Source organism: Halictus rubicundus, unplaced genomic scaffold (assembly GCF_050948215.1).
Source record: "Halictus rubicundus isolate RS-2024b unplaced genomic scaffold, iyHalRubi1_principal scaffold0027, whole genome shotgun sequence".
NCBI lineage: Eukaryota > Metazoa > Arthropoda > Insecta > Hymenoptera > Halictidae > Halictus > Halictus rubicundus.
The window spans coordinates 2029689-2046318 of NW_027488568.1; the positions used below are offsets into that span (position 1 = coordinate 2029689).

The 16630-nt window shown below is 43.1% G+C and overlaps 1 long non-coding RNA gene across 1 annotated transcript in view; it reads left to right on the forward strand.

Annotated features, from left to right (window-relative positions):
* The window catches only part of LOC143363186 (uncharacterized), a 290698-nt gene that overhangs the window by 136864 nt on the left and 137204 nt on the right, over positions 1-16630 (forward strand). The window contains exon 2 of the long non-coding RNA XR_013083765.1: positions 9106-9231. This is a non-coding gene — a long non-coding RNA (uncharacterized LOC143363186). The remainder of the gene's footprint in view (positions 1-9105; positions 9232-16630) is intronic.

Below are 16630 nucleotides of genomic sequence, written 5' to 3' on the forward strand. Positions count from 1 at the left end.
AGTCGTGTAAGGTGGAGGCGCTGGTACTATCTCGGCTGACAGCCTACCAGCCCTCCTGTGCCGCCCAGACGCCTCACTGGCCTCACACCTCCGGCCTGCCGCTCGCCGACCCCAGGACAACCTCGACCACGCCGATCGAACTGCTGCTAGGGGCGGACGTATACCCGCAGATTGTGCTGGAGGGCATCCGCCACGGCGGGCGATACGCGCCAATCGCCCAGGAGACGATCTTCGGGTGGATTCTATCAGGACCGACGGCGAGACGACGATCGCCAACCCGAGACGTATCCACCCACACCTGCACCATCGACGACCTAACGTCTCTCGTAAGACGATTCTGGGAGCAAGAGGAGGTAGCAGCGCCAACATCCACCCACCGAACCGCAGAAGAAAAAGCAGTCGAAGAGACCTTCCGTCGGACCCACTACAGACAGGCGGACGGGCGGTACGTGGTACGGCTCTGCTTCAAGGACGCATCCCCCAGCCTAGGAGAAAGCCACAGCGTCGCCCGGCGCATCCTACTGTCGACCGAACGGCGCCTCCGGGACAATCCTGCCCTCGGTGCCGCTTACCACGACTTCATGCGGGAATACCGGCATCTGGGCCACATGCAGGAAGTCCCCAGGGACGAGGAGTGCGTCAGAACACCGCATTTCTACCTCCCTCATCACGGGGTACTGAAGGGCACTGGCGCCTCCGCCAAACTGCGGGTGGTGTTCAACGGATCCCGACCGTCTTCAACCGGCCAATCGCTGAACCACCACTTGTCAGCCGGACCCAAACTGCAGCGAAACTTGATGGACGTACTGCTGAGGTGGAGGCGCCACAAAATCGCCTTTCTCGCCGACGTCGAAAAGATGTACCGGCAAATCCAGATACATCCGGACGACCGAGATTTCCAGCGGATCCTCTGGCGGGACAACCCAGAAGACAAAATCCTGGTGTACCACCTCACCACCGTCACCTACGGGCTCACATGCGCCCCCTTCCTGGCCATCCGCACTCTACTGCAGCTCGCGGACGACGAGGAAGACCAGTTCCCGAGAGGCGCCACCACACTCCGGGAAGCCACCTACGTGGATGACATCCTCTCAGGCGACAGCAGCGAGGAGGAAGCCGTAAAAACTCAGACCGAACTGATCGGAATCTGTAGGGCGGGCGGCTTCACCTTGAAGAAGTGGAGCTCGAACAGCGACACACTGACGAACCACCTGCCGGACGAGTACCTCGCCACTTCATCCACCTTGCCGTGGCACCCAGAGCTGGGATGCAGCGCTCTGGGACTAAAGTGGCATCCACACAACGACACCCTGACCTTCTCCTTCCAAGGTCCCCCAACTCCTCCACCTTCGACCGTGACGAAGCGCTACGTCCTGTCGCAGGTGGCTAAACTGTTCGACCCACTCGGATGGCTGTCACCGTTCATTATCCGAGGAAAGATATTCCTCCAGCAGCTGTGGCAGGAGCGACTCGACTGGGACGAGCAGCTCCCACCCGCCGCCGCAGATACCTGGAAGAGGCTCACCGCTGACGCAGCTGACCTCAACCAAATACGTCTTCCCCGATGGCTCGGGACCGAGACGCCGACGACAAACTGGGGGCGGTGAACTCGGGGGCCCGGGGTGTGAGCTGACCCGGGCCCCCGGGGGGGAGCATAGCTCCCCCCGTGATAGGCCGACACCCCCCGGGTTAGTTTCCCGGTGTAGGGGGGTGTCGGTCCGTCCCTCCCCGATTGGGGAGGGGGATACGTGGGGGGTTTGGGGAAAGGAAGGGTCGGGGCGTGCCGGATCGCGCCTCCGACGGCCCTTCCTTCCCGTGGCGGCGTCTTCTTGTCTCGGCCGGGGCTGGTTCCTTCGGGACACCGGCCCCGAGCGGGACACGAGGACACCGGGAGCTGTGGGTGGACCGAGCTGGGGCTCGGGAAGCCCAATCCGAAGGCTCCAGGGATGGGGACACCGGGCGGGTCCCTCCGCCCGGGGTCTTATAGCGTAGGCAGTGAGGGAGGTTAACCCCTCCCCCGGGGCATGATGATAGCTGGGAGGTGTCCTGTTGAGTACTCGCGTGATCCAGGCACCTCCCGTGTAGCTTAGGTGGGCGTGAGGTTTTAGTGGGTAGTCTCCGGGGGCTCCGCCCCCCGGAGAGAATCCCACATAACCCCGGCTTCCCCCAGGGAGTCGGGGTATGTATAAAACATTTCCTCACGATAAAAAAATAAAAAAAAAAAAGACGCCGACGACAACACAGCAGCTGCACGTCTTCGTGGATGCCTCTGAAAAGGCCTACGCCGCAGCAGCATACATCCGAACCAGCGGCCCGCCGGGGACACGGGTCACCCTGATCGCGGCGAAGACGAAGACAGCCCCGCTACAAAGTGTGTCGCTCCCGCGATTGGAGCTGTGCGCCGCGGTCCTGGGGGCACGGTTACTGGCGCACCTACGCAGGGAGCTGCGGGTACCGATTGACACGAGCCATCTCTGGTCCGATTCCACGGTCACCCTGGCCTGGCTGCACGGCGAACCGACGCGATGGCGCACCTACGTCGCCAACCGGGTGTCTGAAGTCCAGACGACCGTGCCGGACGTCTGCCTACACCACGTTAGCACCAAGGACAACCCAGCAGACTGCGCATCGCGAGGCATCCCCGCGAGCCAACTGACACACCACCCACTCTGGTGGAGCGGACCCGCCTGGCTGACAGAACCTCCCACAGTGTGGAACACGACCTCCCCGATAACACTGTCCAACAAAATTAAACTTTTTTCGACTTTTGCAATACCTGTTGGGTGATTCTTATACACTTTGTCATCCTAAAACCGAATCTGAAAGTAGAATTGCTCCATCACGCAACGTTTTCGAAAAATTTTGGTTTTTGTAAAAATGCCCGATTTTGATACGAAACGACGTGTTACGCAAAAACTAAACACGCGAGAAAGTTCAAATTTGAGTCAAGAGATAGAGGGGACTCTCCTCTACATATTCATATAGTCAATTATATTTTTATGTACTTCCTAATAGTTGTAAATGGTTGTTAAAGTTTGAAAATGTGCCGACGCGGGTACTTTGTACGCTCTATTTTTGTATTTATGTGAAAAATCCTTTATCTAGCAGGAATTTACTATACAGGAATGCATTCTACAGACATTTCTGGTAAAGAAACCATTCACGAAAAGTATTTGGTTCCCTTAATGTACGAGAAGGATCAGAAAATGTTAATTGACAGCGTGTGCGCGACGCGTTCGCGCCAGACGGCCATTGTAGCCTTTTCGCGACTCGCCAGGGCCGTCGCTATGCGTAGTCGACGTTGGTACCACTCAAGTATGTCTTTGCTTACTATGCTTAATTAAATACATTTTTTTTTGTCTTTTTGGGTGCCAATCATTACAAAAGATTATAAAAATACGAGTTATATTCACATTTCATTGTGGAAATGCTTAAGCCCGTGAGTTCTGACTCATCTATTTGTCTGACTTATCTATAGAGAATAGATAAGTCTGGTAGTCTCGCATAACAACGCGATTCTGGCATCACGACTGAACAAGTGTGATCGAGCTCGATGAATGCGGTAGTGTTTGTACGTGTCGTACGTTGCGTTCGTCGTTTATTTTCTCATTAGAAACGTGCAAAAAAATAATATAACTACGTTCTGAGTGAATAGTGAAATAGATTGACATCTCGCAAAAAACGATCAACTACATAATTATTGATTAATTAATTCTTAACTCTTTCGAATTTCACAATTAATATTAATTGATATTTTACATGATTCTTTAAAGCTAAAATTTATGTTGTTTAAATGAAATATACATGGAAATATATAGTAAATTTCAATTTAATTTCTTTTTCAAGTTCAGTTACAAAAGATATTCAAAATGAATGCGTATTAATAGTGTTAAAAAATTGTAGAAATGCGAATAATTATACGTATGGAGAAATGTTATTTACGTTCAAGATTTATGAAAATTGTATTTCTATAATTTGGAAACATGGTATCTATATTTATTAATATTGTATTGATAAAGATAATTGTAGATATATAACATAATGACATCAAATTAAAAAATATAATTTGAACATATAGTCATAACTCTGATCATAACATCAGATATGTACATAACTCGTCAATCATTTGTATTTGACCACATTTGATAATTTTTTATGATCTAGTTCCAACATTTATCGTTCGTCAGCGTAGAGGGCGTAAGAAAACCAGTTGTTTACATGTGAGACACGAAACCGCATATGGTGATTGGTCTACTCTTATACCATAAAATTGCCGATTTTATATCGAAGTTTTCAGTTGACCACGTTTATGTTATTATGTTATTTGTGTCTCATCGTGATTATTAATGTGTAATTTTTAAAGATTTTCCAGATTATACAAACATGTTTAAGAAAATTGGATAATTGAATTGTCCAATCATTTGAAGAAAGTGCACATTTCGAATTGAAGTTTCCGAGATACCAGTTTTATAAAAATTCAGTAGTTAGATAATACTGAAACAATTTTTCTTATTTTTTTCGGAATTTTTTTATAAATTGCATCGTCGTTAAAAAAAAAATCAATTGTTTCGATGCCTCCTGATCGTTTTGTAGGTGTATTATGTAATATTGAACATTTTTATATTGAGGAAAACAGTGTAGAAACTTAAAACTGCAGTATAAAATATTTTATTTGCGTTACATTTCAATATATAACTCTGACTCTCAACAGTTTCGGTTGGTGCAGGCCGTAAAACGTCTCCGGCTGAGAATCTTTTCGTCCGCCATCGAAACCCGCATCGAATGAAAGTTCAAATTTTAGATTTTTCAATATACCTTCATAAAATTGTGACGAGTGAATTGTGAGGGGCTTTTCCTGAAGAAAATGAGTCCAAACTTCTACCGCGACCGGTCAAATGACCGTTTTTAAAATTTCGATTAGAATTTCCTACATACAACGTAGTTGAATCGCCTTTAAACTTCACGACTTTTCCTACAATATGCGTATAATACATTTTTCAATATTTACTTCTTTTTTATTGTTTATTTTCTGAGAAAAATTTGTAGTCTGTCTTACCTACCACGACCGGTCATTTGACCGGTAGATCGATTTATATCTTTTTGTAATAGTATTCTTTCAAAGACTCAATTCCGAAACTATAAAGTCGTTACAAACGGAAGGTAATGCAGTTGTGGCATGATTTTAGCCGAAAAGTGCTTACAGTTTCAAAGTGTTTACAGTCCTCGCTCGCCTATCGGCCTCGCGGTCTTTATTTGCTTGATTGGTATCCGAAGCGGTCCAGAACCTCGGATTTTCTTACACCGTCTTATCTACTATGACTGTAAAATAAATAAAATCATAGCCGAAGGAGATGCCTAGACGTCTTCTCACGAATTCAAATCAGTAAAGTCTCGTGAGCTGGACAGAGAGCATCAAAACGTGAAAGTTACAAGGAGCATATTCGGCAGTCTTTTACTATTTTGTATTTTTATTCTATTATTATTCTACTTTTATTTTCTATTGTATTACGCGTTATAAGTGTCATTTTCAAAAAAGTGAACAAACCAACAATACTTCGTAGCAAGTTTCACATTTTATCTTTTGTTCATTTTTTTATCCATCTTGATTTACATTTTTATATTTTAGTTTTTATTTTATCCCTTGAATATTCATTCCCAAAATGTAAAGACGTTCGAAATTTTTGATATTGCAAATGACAATACGGAAAATTATGATCTATTTGAGAACGACTCGAACACCGATGAGGACGAAGGGAATGTTTCGAACGTACGTAGAGGACGAAAGAGAAGGAGATTTTTAGTTACTTCCGATAGCGAGAATGAGGAAGAGGTAATCGAAACTGCTATAGACGGAACTGTTTGGCAAGAAGTAAAAGAAGGGTCTAATCCTGGAAGAGCACCTATTCATAATATGTTTAGGGGAACATCAGGCCCAACAGGGTATAGTAAACGAAATATTATGCGGTGAAAACGAATAAAATATACATTATATACTCCTAAATAAAAGAAACTATATTTTTATACTGTCAAATTGGCTATTATCTTCATTCTATATTAAAAAATATAAGTTGTGCTACAGACCGGTCATTTGACCGGTCGCGGTAGAAATAGGTATACGCGAAGTTTCGGTAGGAATAGTGTTAATGCGAATAGTATTTTTAATACGAATAAGTTGTAGAGCTTATCCAGATGAAAATGAGTCCAAACACGACATCATTTGGATTATCTTCAACAAGATTTTAATTTTTATCGTAACATTACGTATCAATAAAATTGTTCGATTACACTCGAGTTTGGACTCATTTTCATCAGGAAAAGCCCCTCAATTCACTCGCCGCAATTTTATGGAGGTATATTGAAAAATCTAAAAGTTTGAACTTTCATTCGTGCGCGATTCTCCATCTGCTTACATTGTATACCGTTTGTCAGTCGCTGGGTCTTTGAAGATCGGCGTTCGTCGGACCTCGTCGCCGCTTATTCGAGCTGGCAAAAGTTATTCGAAGATTTATCCGAAGCCTTTGAATAAAAGATACAGATAAAAGATGAAAATTTATTCCAAGTTCGAATAAATCCGCTTCGAATAAAAAAAATTCTCTCTATTCGTCCGATAAATTCTCGTCTAATAAAATTATTTATTCGACAGAGATACTTTTTTTATTCGAACTTTCGAATAACGAATAAAGATAAAATATCTTTGATTCGAATCCTTATTTAAATAATTTGTTATCTAAATAGTGCCCAACTCTGTCTGGAATGCGCTATGCATTCGATTCCCGGTTGCACATTTTGCTATAACTTTTGAACTAAAAAAGATACCTGTTTAGTCGTGCACCTTTTGAATGGTGCAGCTAGTGCAAGGGACACTCTTGTCCGTGTCGGTTTGCACTATCGACTCTGACGTTAACAGAACCGAAGAATTAAAAAGAAATACGCGGATACTACGACCGCTGCTGCTCTGGTGGACTACGACTCTACGGTTGCTCGGAGGAATACTTGTTTATTTGAGGCTAATTGGTTGACTGGTCTTGTCGTCTCTTCTCTCCTTGCAGCTAATCTCGGTGTGGGTGGGGTCCAAGAATCTCTGTCTTCTAATTTGTTCGTGATTGGTCAATCATTGTCATTGATCTTCGTTGGCGCCTACCATTGCCAAAGGGAGGGTAACCTTGTGCCGAGGTGGACGCGGGGTACCCTCACTCGATGGGTCCGGAAAGGCGTTATAAACCTGCGCCCGGTAAAGTGTTGTAAATTTTGTCCCGGGCCGCTACCATAAATGCTAGTGCATTACAAACATGATAAACTGGAGGTAGGCCGAAGTCTGCCACCCAGATGTTTGGCTATATTGAAATATTTGTTTTGTCTTGTGACGGAACAATACCAAAGTAAAATTTAAACTGAAAAAATTAAAAAGAATCGGGTTTAATGGTATATACTGAAATATATTTTGTATTTTTAAATCATTCTTTTTGTTTTTTAAATTTAATTACCCTTAAAAAATGTTCAAAACTAGTTATTATAAATATTGTTGTTCAATCTTTTATCAATCCCAAATAATTAAATTTATTAGAATATATATGCTGCGAATGAAAAGCAATATCAGAAGTACATTGAATAAGTAGCTATTAAATAGTCAAATGAAATTAATGATATCAACGTCGTATTTTATTTAATTAAATTTAAACTACATTCTTACTTTTGGCTAATATTGAACTAATTTAATTTCTTATAATTGTGTTATTACACTGTTGTAGTTGTAATTGCACAGGGAAGACGACTGATGTAGTAGAAAGAACAAGAAAAAAGTGTTTAACGAAAAAAAAATCGTTCCATGCGGGATTCGATCCGGGACCAAAATATTCTCAGCCGGAGACGTTACGTTATTATTATTATTACATTACGTCTCCTTCGATGTACTCGCATGTCAGCCGTAATGGAATTAAGAGGAAACAACATTCTTTTGTTTCATTCATCATATGAATCCTCGACATGAGATTTAAAATTATATCAGCAACAGCGCCATTGTAGAATATCGGTTCCACAATATTAGTTCTGGATGATACGGTAGGATGTGACACGGAATAGTACGGGGGCTCTAGAGCCCCCCGAGCGTGAGACAGAATAATACATTGGGTGATTGGTCTACTCCTATACCTCGTCTGTGGTATGGTATTACCTACATATGTTATAACTTAAAAATACTTTACCACTATTATTCATGCACACACCTCGGTCTCTCTTTTTTTATTATGAAATAAATGTTTACAACAGAGTCAATAAATTCATGTGTAAAGCTAAATTAAACCAAAAATGAAATGATTCAAAATTTCAGAGGTCTAAAAAGAACTACGATTCATAAGTGTCTATATATAGACTATAGTTTTATTTGATCCTTGCTTTGTCATTGGGCGATACAACCACATACATTGCAACGCGCGCGCCAGTCTTTGACTGCTCTGTCCTCGTTACAGCATTCGAACGCGCCTCCGGAAATTATTCGAAGTCAAATAAACCGCCGAAAAAGACAGATGAAAATGGACATGTGGCAGCCTGGGCATCGCGCAGCGACCCGCACGCCGACGAACCGCCAACATACATTGTATACGCGGCGGTGCGGCGACGGTCCACGGGAAGCTGCAGAGAAACAAGCGAAGATCGGTTCCGAAGGCGGTCGAAGGAATGCCATCGAACATTCGCTCGCGAGCGTCGGCCAGTATTCACTTCAGAGCAGCCATTCGTGTCAGTGCCGTGTGTTGTAAGTACGTATTATGGCGATTAGGTTTGGAGTATACATTTTGATAAGTTTTCCCGAAAACAGGCCATTTGTCCGCACAGTACGGCGGTCTCTTTATTTTCCGAGATATTTGCAAAAACTGTCCATTTTGATGTAAACTTCTGCCTATTTTGAATGACCGAATTTGTTCTTTAGGGCGCGGGAGGGTTCTTTGGTTAAAATGTACAAGGAGATTTTTATTATCCACCCTATGAAATTATCGAGTCGATGTTCTCCCATTTTGCAATCAAATTCACAGAAGTTATTTATTCATGATCACTATAAGTTGTTTCTATATATGTGTTCATTGAGTGACACATGTTATTATTTATTTCCAGTGTTTTCAAATGGGTGAGGTTGGCCAACGGATGCAATGCTGGTTCGCTCTTTACCTCACGCACTGGTTCCTCGGTCACCCCAGGGTCTCATGTTTCCTTTTCAACGGTTAAGAAGTAATTTTGCAGGTATTTCCTCATTATTTCTTTATCAATGTTTTAATTTGAATAGATTTTGTTTTCTTGAATTTGGAATTTATAGGATACGGGTCTTAGGGATTGCTATTCCCTTATAACTTCTGCGAAATATATTCTTTACATTCCTTGAGTTTTAGCGCCTTATATATATATACACATTAATAACCAAATTACGAGAAGTGCCCAAAAACAGGCCATTAGTCCGCACAGTACTGCGGTATCTTTATTTTCCGAGATATTTGCAAAAAACTGCCTATTTTGATGAAAAATTCTGCCTATTTTGAATGACCGAATTTGTTCTTTAGGGTGGGGGAGGGTTCTTTCGTTAATACCTACAATGCACAACAAACTTTCTTTAATACACCCTGTGAAAGTATCGAGTCGAAGGGGTCAATGTTCTTCCACTTTGCAATCAAATTCACAGAAGTAATTTTTTCATGATCACTATAAGCTGTTTCTGTACTATATGTATCGATTGCCAAATGATTCCTTCAAATATCTCGATGATTTAAATTTGACTGTGAGTTCCGACCTGACATGAGTATAGAAATGCCGCGAGTGGAAATACTGGAACATTTCGGCAAGAAAAAAACGTAGATAAAACGAAAATATACGAAATAGACAGAATAAAGGATTTATTTTGTACACATTAGAAAGCAATATTTTATTCACTATATTTTCTTTTAATCGATTTCTTTTTTTTACTAATTATTTCGCCAGTCTTTGAGAATACTCTTTCGGAAGGAACAGATGTTGCCATAACACAAAGATACTCCTTTGCAAGCTTTGATAGTGTTACGTCCCAAGTGGTATGAATTACGATTTTAAGAGGATAGGACGCAGTTTCAAACCTACCTGCATACACCGGCTATGGTTCGGGAAATTGAGGATCGTTTAAATAACTTTGTACCCTTATTTTGAAAACAACAATATTATTGATTTATTCAAAGTGTGGTTCTGAATCAGAGATTACAAATTTGATTTTACAAATATGGTTTATATAGCGCATATACTGGAGTGCTTACAAATAGTTTGATAATAATAATAATAATATTAATATTACCGTGATCACGGGTTCGAATTCGGTTACAATATACTCCGACTGCTGACACTGGTCTTTGAAACGGTTTGTCGCGAAACAACTGAATGAACTATTTTAACTTCAAAAGAGGTTACTGGACTATTGACTATGACTGAATAACTGATTGTTCACGATTGTCTGACCGACTGACTGTTTATAACTGAATTTGAGGAGTTGGTCCCCCTTTTTATGAGATGGACAGTCCTTTGTTTTTCAAAGATGCTGGCACAGGAGTCTCTACCTTGCATCTTTTTACCTTCTTGATGTCTTCTGGCTAGTGTGTCGACACTCCTATTGAGGCGTCCGAAAGTGTCGTCAGTCCGCCTGTCCTACTCCGCGGGGTCGTAAATCCCGTTTCGCTTGCTCGCGGACGATATTCGGGCCTTGAAGGAGTTACTGGTTAGCTACGTCTAGTTGAAATGAAACTCGACGTTTTAGAACAACACATCAATATATTTTAACTTAACATTTACAAGTCAGTTGGCGAGGTATGACGCGTGCAACGAGTTTTCTAGACGCGATCGATGTGTGTTTTCTTCGAGGTATCTTAGCTTTCTGCGGTTCGGTGTCGTGTCGTCTATAAAGTCAACTCGGGATCTTCTCCTATTGGTTAATGGGTGGTGCATTTGGTCGTCGGAGTGGTGATGCGATTTGGTGGAATTGTGTTTAGATGATCTGAATGGATTAGGTGTGAGAGATATGGGAAAGATGGTCTGGAAAATTAAATGTTTGTGTATTGCCCCTTCAATGGGCTCGTTCACGGAGGTCTCCAAGTGGTGTCCGATGACACTCCAAATCTTGGGACCGTCGCTTCGCCTAAAGTGTTTTGGCTATCGCAGCCGACCGTGTTTATTATAACTCACGTTCGGTCTGTGTGGGACCGAACACCTACCATGAAGTCGGCATCCCTTCTTGCAATTTGGCATAATTGGTCACCCTTTCTGTTCGTTCTCAGGGTGTAACTGATCTTTGCTGCGTGTCTTGCAGGAAGATAAGTTGGAGTCGTTTTGCGCGCTACCTAACTGCGTAGAATTTTTAACGTGTATCTTAATTCTATTTATTTCTCCTCGCGTGACATCACTGGGTTTGCATTGTCACGTTGCCCTGATTTTCCGGCCCGTCCGACGGAAGAAAACCTGGGTAACGGCGGGTTTTTATAGACCGTGAGGCCGGGCCACAGAATGCTTCTTTCCGCTTGATCGATGATTTTAGTAGTAAGTATTATGTCAAGTAAAATATCCGGTTCGTAGCAACGAGATCTAGCGCGCTTAACCAGTCGTATACAATCCTCAACCCCGGAGTCATCCCGTCCTTTGAGAGGTTTTACGGTGTCGACCAGGTCTTTGGCCCTTTTAAAACGATGCTCGTCATACCTGGGCTCCGTATTGTTGCTAACCTGGCCGGAGTTTTGTCCAGATGTACCCGGTAGTCGGAAGTGGTTCTTAAATGATCCGTCTCCTTCGTCCATTTCCCTTTCCTCTGCGGGATGTCCCGTAGGGTAGCCTGCAGCGATGTCACCATACGTAGCTGTAGTCTCGTCGTCCGCAAGCAATGGTTTTAATACTTTATGAAATGGCAGTGTTTTCTGTCTTCTTTTGTCGTTTTCAGTTACCAGTATCGCAATATTTTGCGTAATTTTTTCCTGTTGCGTGGTCAAGGTTTGGATAGATTTCGTGAACGCCACGATAGCTTCTTCGAGAGGATTGGACATCCTTATTTTTCCCTTCTTTGGTCCGTTATACAAATCGTGACGACCTTCTGGACTTGTCCCTCAGCTTTCAACAGGTTCCGTGGATCCGGTTGTCTCCCGAGTTTTCCAGTCGTCCTCTTGTGTATATCCTGGCAGGATCGCCAAAATGTTACGGGGAAAAACGTAACTTCAACAAAGATACCGCCTAGCGATCGCGTTCCGTAGATACTCGGTCGAATAGGGGTTTAAAATAAAAGAGACACAGAATTTAGTCTAAGACTGACACGAATATTCTGGTTCTTTATTGGAGGTTCTCCGGTTTAAGTACTATTTCTTATCGCTATGGATGCGCTGGTTTTTGGGGGTGGGTGGATAGAGTCATCGGGTACTATCTACTAAGGGCAAGGTACAGGGGCGATCGGTGGCTGCTTGTTTGTTATACAATGTGTCATCGGTCCTGAGTCATCTAGTCGTTACACGTTCCAGCTCAATAGTAATAATCCGTCATAAACCGCTCCATACGGAGCAGCGCCGGGGGACGGTACCTAAACAAACCGAGTCTATCGTAGGTATGCCTATCCCCATCTCTGCCGCGGCTGTTGGCCCAATTTTTGAGGCCGAAGGCCGTCACGCTACACAGTATGTGTGACCGCTGTAGCCATTATTTCGAATTCAGCCGAAAATGCGTGTGAAACAAGGCCTGCCTCTTCCACTCTGAACCAATCGGCCGCGCATTCGTATCTAGATACGTCACCGCAGTCCTGCCGGGGAACGTTCTTCTAAGCTTCGCATCAATACAATGTCATCACTTCGAACCCGTACGAAATGGCGTCTTGTCACCCCCTACAATCGTGTAGTAGTGGGCGGTAACAGTTTAATATCTTAGCCCACTCCTATAATCCACACTGTATACGAAGGCAGCGATGAATGGTTTCCCCGATGCCTTCTCTCAATATGTAGTATATAATATTGAGCACCTTGGTGAGGAATAGGTTGTACACTGTTTGGTATAATAACTTTATTCCTCTATGGTATGTAGCGGCCCGGCTGCCGCCACACCGCTCCCTCTTGTATACCGAAGGGTACCAGGGTTTTTCCCGAGACACCGGCGTGACCTCGGTATGGACATACCTGGTACCTTCCTCTGCGCGGTTAGACTGTTATAAATAGCGCCAAAAAGCCTACCGAGTTCAGTTGGTTGCTCGCTGCCGTTCAGGACCACTCCTGTCAAACGTTGTATCATCACCGAAATAATAAACACCGTGTATACATCCCAAGCGACTTTCCTACCGCGTGTTATTGAACCAGTCTCTACAGGTACGATGGTTCGCGTTACAACTGTTCGTTTCGAGATTTCTTAAATGGTACTTGGTGGTTCGCGATATATGTTTATTTCGGAGAGTTCGTCTCGTCCGTCTGCCTGTTCGATTTGTATCTGCTCTGTCTTGTCGTGTCCTGTCTATCGTCAGTTCGGTTTTTTCGTGATTGGATGATTTTGGATTTAGGTGGGAAAATATAGTGTTTTGTAATTGGACGTGGGTGCATTGGGAGGAGTTTTGAGTTGATGGGAGTGGGAGGCTGTCAGGGATTCCTGGTTTTGTCTTCGTTCGTCAATGGCCTGATTTATTACTGTGTTTCGTTCGTCGTTTCGTTAGTTTGGTCGCATGTGCTGTCCATCTGTCGGGGTCAAGATTGTCGAATTGCGGTGGTCGTAAACTAATTTTTTCGGTCGTTTATACCTACTTCGCACGTGTTTTTAATGGGACATCCCCTTCAGGTATGTCCCTTTGTCGCCTGGAGGAACGGTACGGTACGACCTTCGGTGTTGCCGTCGCAACACACAGCTTACATCCAATATCATGGAGTTAATCACACGGGAATTTCTTAGTAAAAATAGTATCTATTGAGTCATTGGGAAACAAGAATGCACAGGTTACCTGAAAGATGGCAACAAGTCCTTACAAATAATGGAAATTATATCATTCAATAATATTAAACACGTATTTTTATAAATTGATTCAAATGTTTTCTTTAAAATACGACAGAACTTTCCCTCCAATCTAATATATTTTTATAACAGTTTCAAGTACCCAATATTTGCAGTTTTTGATGCTCCGCGAATTAAAAAACGGAATTTCAAACAGGAAGAATCGTAGAATACGACCATATCTTAAAAAAATTTTTTACACTTTATAATCGGTGGGAGAATTTCCAGAACAAAGATGTTTCTAATATATTTTCATTAAGAAATTACATTTGCGTATAACATGATAAATTATTTAAGAAGAATTTTATATGTATAATTTACGTATGATAAAATACATATAAGGATGTGCGATGTTGTTTCACTAAATGCCAGGAACGTTACCTATTTCCATGGTGTTATAAAGGAGAGATACGGATAGTTTACCTAAGGAGCTGTGGAGCCCCTAAAAACATTTTTTTTTGTGCCACGCACAGCAGGGAACTGTCAACGCGCTCTCGAAAGGCCATCTGGAAAGGGCCGAGAGGCCAGAGAAGAAATTCGGTTCCAAAGTCTGACACGGTTGCCGCTAGTAAACGCTAGGACCAAAACCAGGGTTGTAATTTTGAGCCGGCTGGCCGGGCCTGCCAGATATGCATTGACCTTTAATCTCCAATCTGGGATCTCGGATGTGCCCAGGGAGAGCGATCACGACAGCCGTTATCGCGGCGGTGCTGCCAAAGGGCGGCCCGGTCTTTCGATCTTTGATCGGAGTGTAATCGCGAAACTTTATTTCAACGAAACTTTATTTATTCTCGCCCGTACATGTTAACGTTATTGATTGTCTAGGCGAACTGCGCCGCGGACCGTGGCCGCTGATCGTCAGATTGCGTCGCGATCGTCGAATTCCATCGACGTCGTCGCTGCCCTGCTACCCCTTGTGGCAAATCGTGCGCTCGCGCGCTCTTACAGGAGGGACGTGAATAAATGTGCCACGTCACAGCATAATAGTTCATAATAATTCTTTGTCTGAGGGTTTATTCATTGACGGTCGAACCACCGGACGTGACATGGTATATATTCGTGAACAGGAGAACGAGATCTATAAGTGTGCGAAGTTTCAATACTATCTGTTATGAGGACAACGGTTCTGGCTTATATCGGTTACGGTTATGGTTCTTAAGTACCAATATTATATCGATCCTATAACTGTTATTTTTTGGTTCCAGTTTCATTTATAATTCGGTTCTGTGATAGAACGTAGAGTATACAATGTGTGCAAGCAACTAAATCATCGTCAGTGCGACCCTAAAATACCATGATGAAAGGTTAGCGTATGCTGACAAAACACAAAACTGTTCGACGAGGTCGGTCAACTATTGATATCTGTACCACCTCACCTCACCTATTTCGATGATTTTTTAATATGTTGTAGATGTCAACATCGTGAACACAATTGTAAAAACTCACTTGTATATTTATCGTTTTGTTCCTATATAGGGCGAAAGCTCGGGATCTGCTTTCGCCGTATTTCAGATCAGGTTACCTATGCGACTTGACTTTGTTATGGAGTCGCCCGAGAGTGAACACGGAGAATGAGAGAGGCGAGAGGTAGTTGCAGACCATACAGTTGTCAGCCGTGTAGCAATACAGTATTCCCTCCGAAAGTGATAAAACCTCCGGGCTCTGGAGTACAGTTTTCTTTTGCTATAAGTCGATGGCTCGGTACGACTTTTGACCTATTATGAATAACGGTATCTATGTCGCTTCGGTTTGTTCTTGAGCGGGCCGCGAGTGAGTAAGGAGAATGTGCCAGAGGTTTGAATGCGGCGGCAAACTACAAAGTGGTTGGCCGAGCAGTCATATCTTTCGTTGCAAAAACGATAGCATATGGCATACCCTCTCGTTCTGGCCGGTGTCGAGCAGACAACTTCAAAAGAAAGAGAGGGGATAAACATTTTCTTCTTGCGAAAAAGCATCGTCGTCTTATTTCGAAAGAAAACTGTATCAATGATCGTATAGGTCGTAGGTATTTACTACGTTATTTGAAGTTTGCCGACGATAGAGAAGGATAGCGCGGTGACTACAAAGAGGAGTTGATTAAAATGAGTGTAATCACGGCATAATTTTGATGTTGTATACTTATTTAATGAGTGACCATAGCTCGCTAGAATACAAGTAAATATCATTAAAACTCTATCGAGCTTGGTCTTTTTTCAACCATATAAATCTCATAAATCTGAAAAGAAATTACAATGTCTTGTTTATTGATCACTCTTGGAATTGTCGAAGGGGATTCGGATGCTAACAGTGATCACTGTCGGGATAGTGGTAGCGAATTTTGACCGCTGTCGGCGGTGTAGGTCATTCACTAGACCTTTAAAACATTATGTTTACATTGACCACTTCTGCAACAGTGGAAGCCTCATCACATTGATTGAATTGATGGTTTAATGGAACCTGATGCATTACTAATTGATCATCCTGTAATGCACAGTTTTACTGTTGTCACAAAACAACTGTAAGGAAAATGAAAACGAAGATGAAGATTACAGAGAAGTTAAGATGAAGATTAGAGAGAAGTTAACGAATTGCGGAGACCAGTACAGCAAGATATCAAGAAGAAAGATGTTGGTGCGAGTGGAAATGTATACTC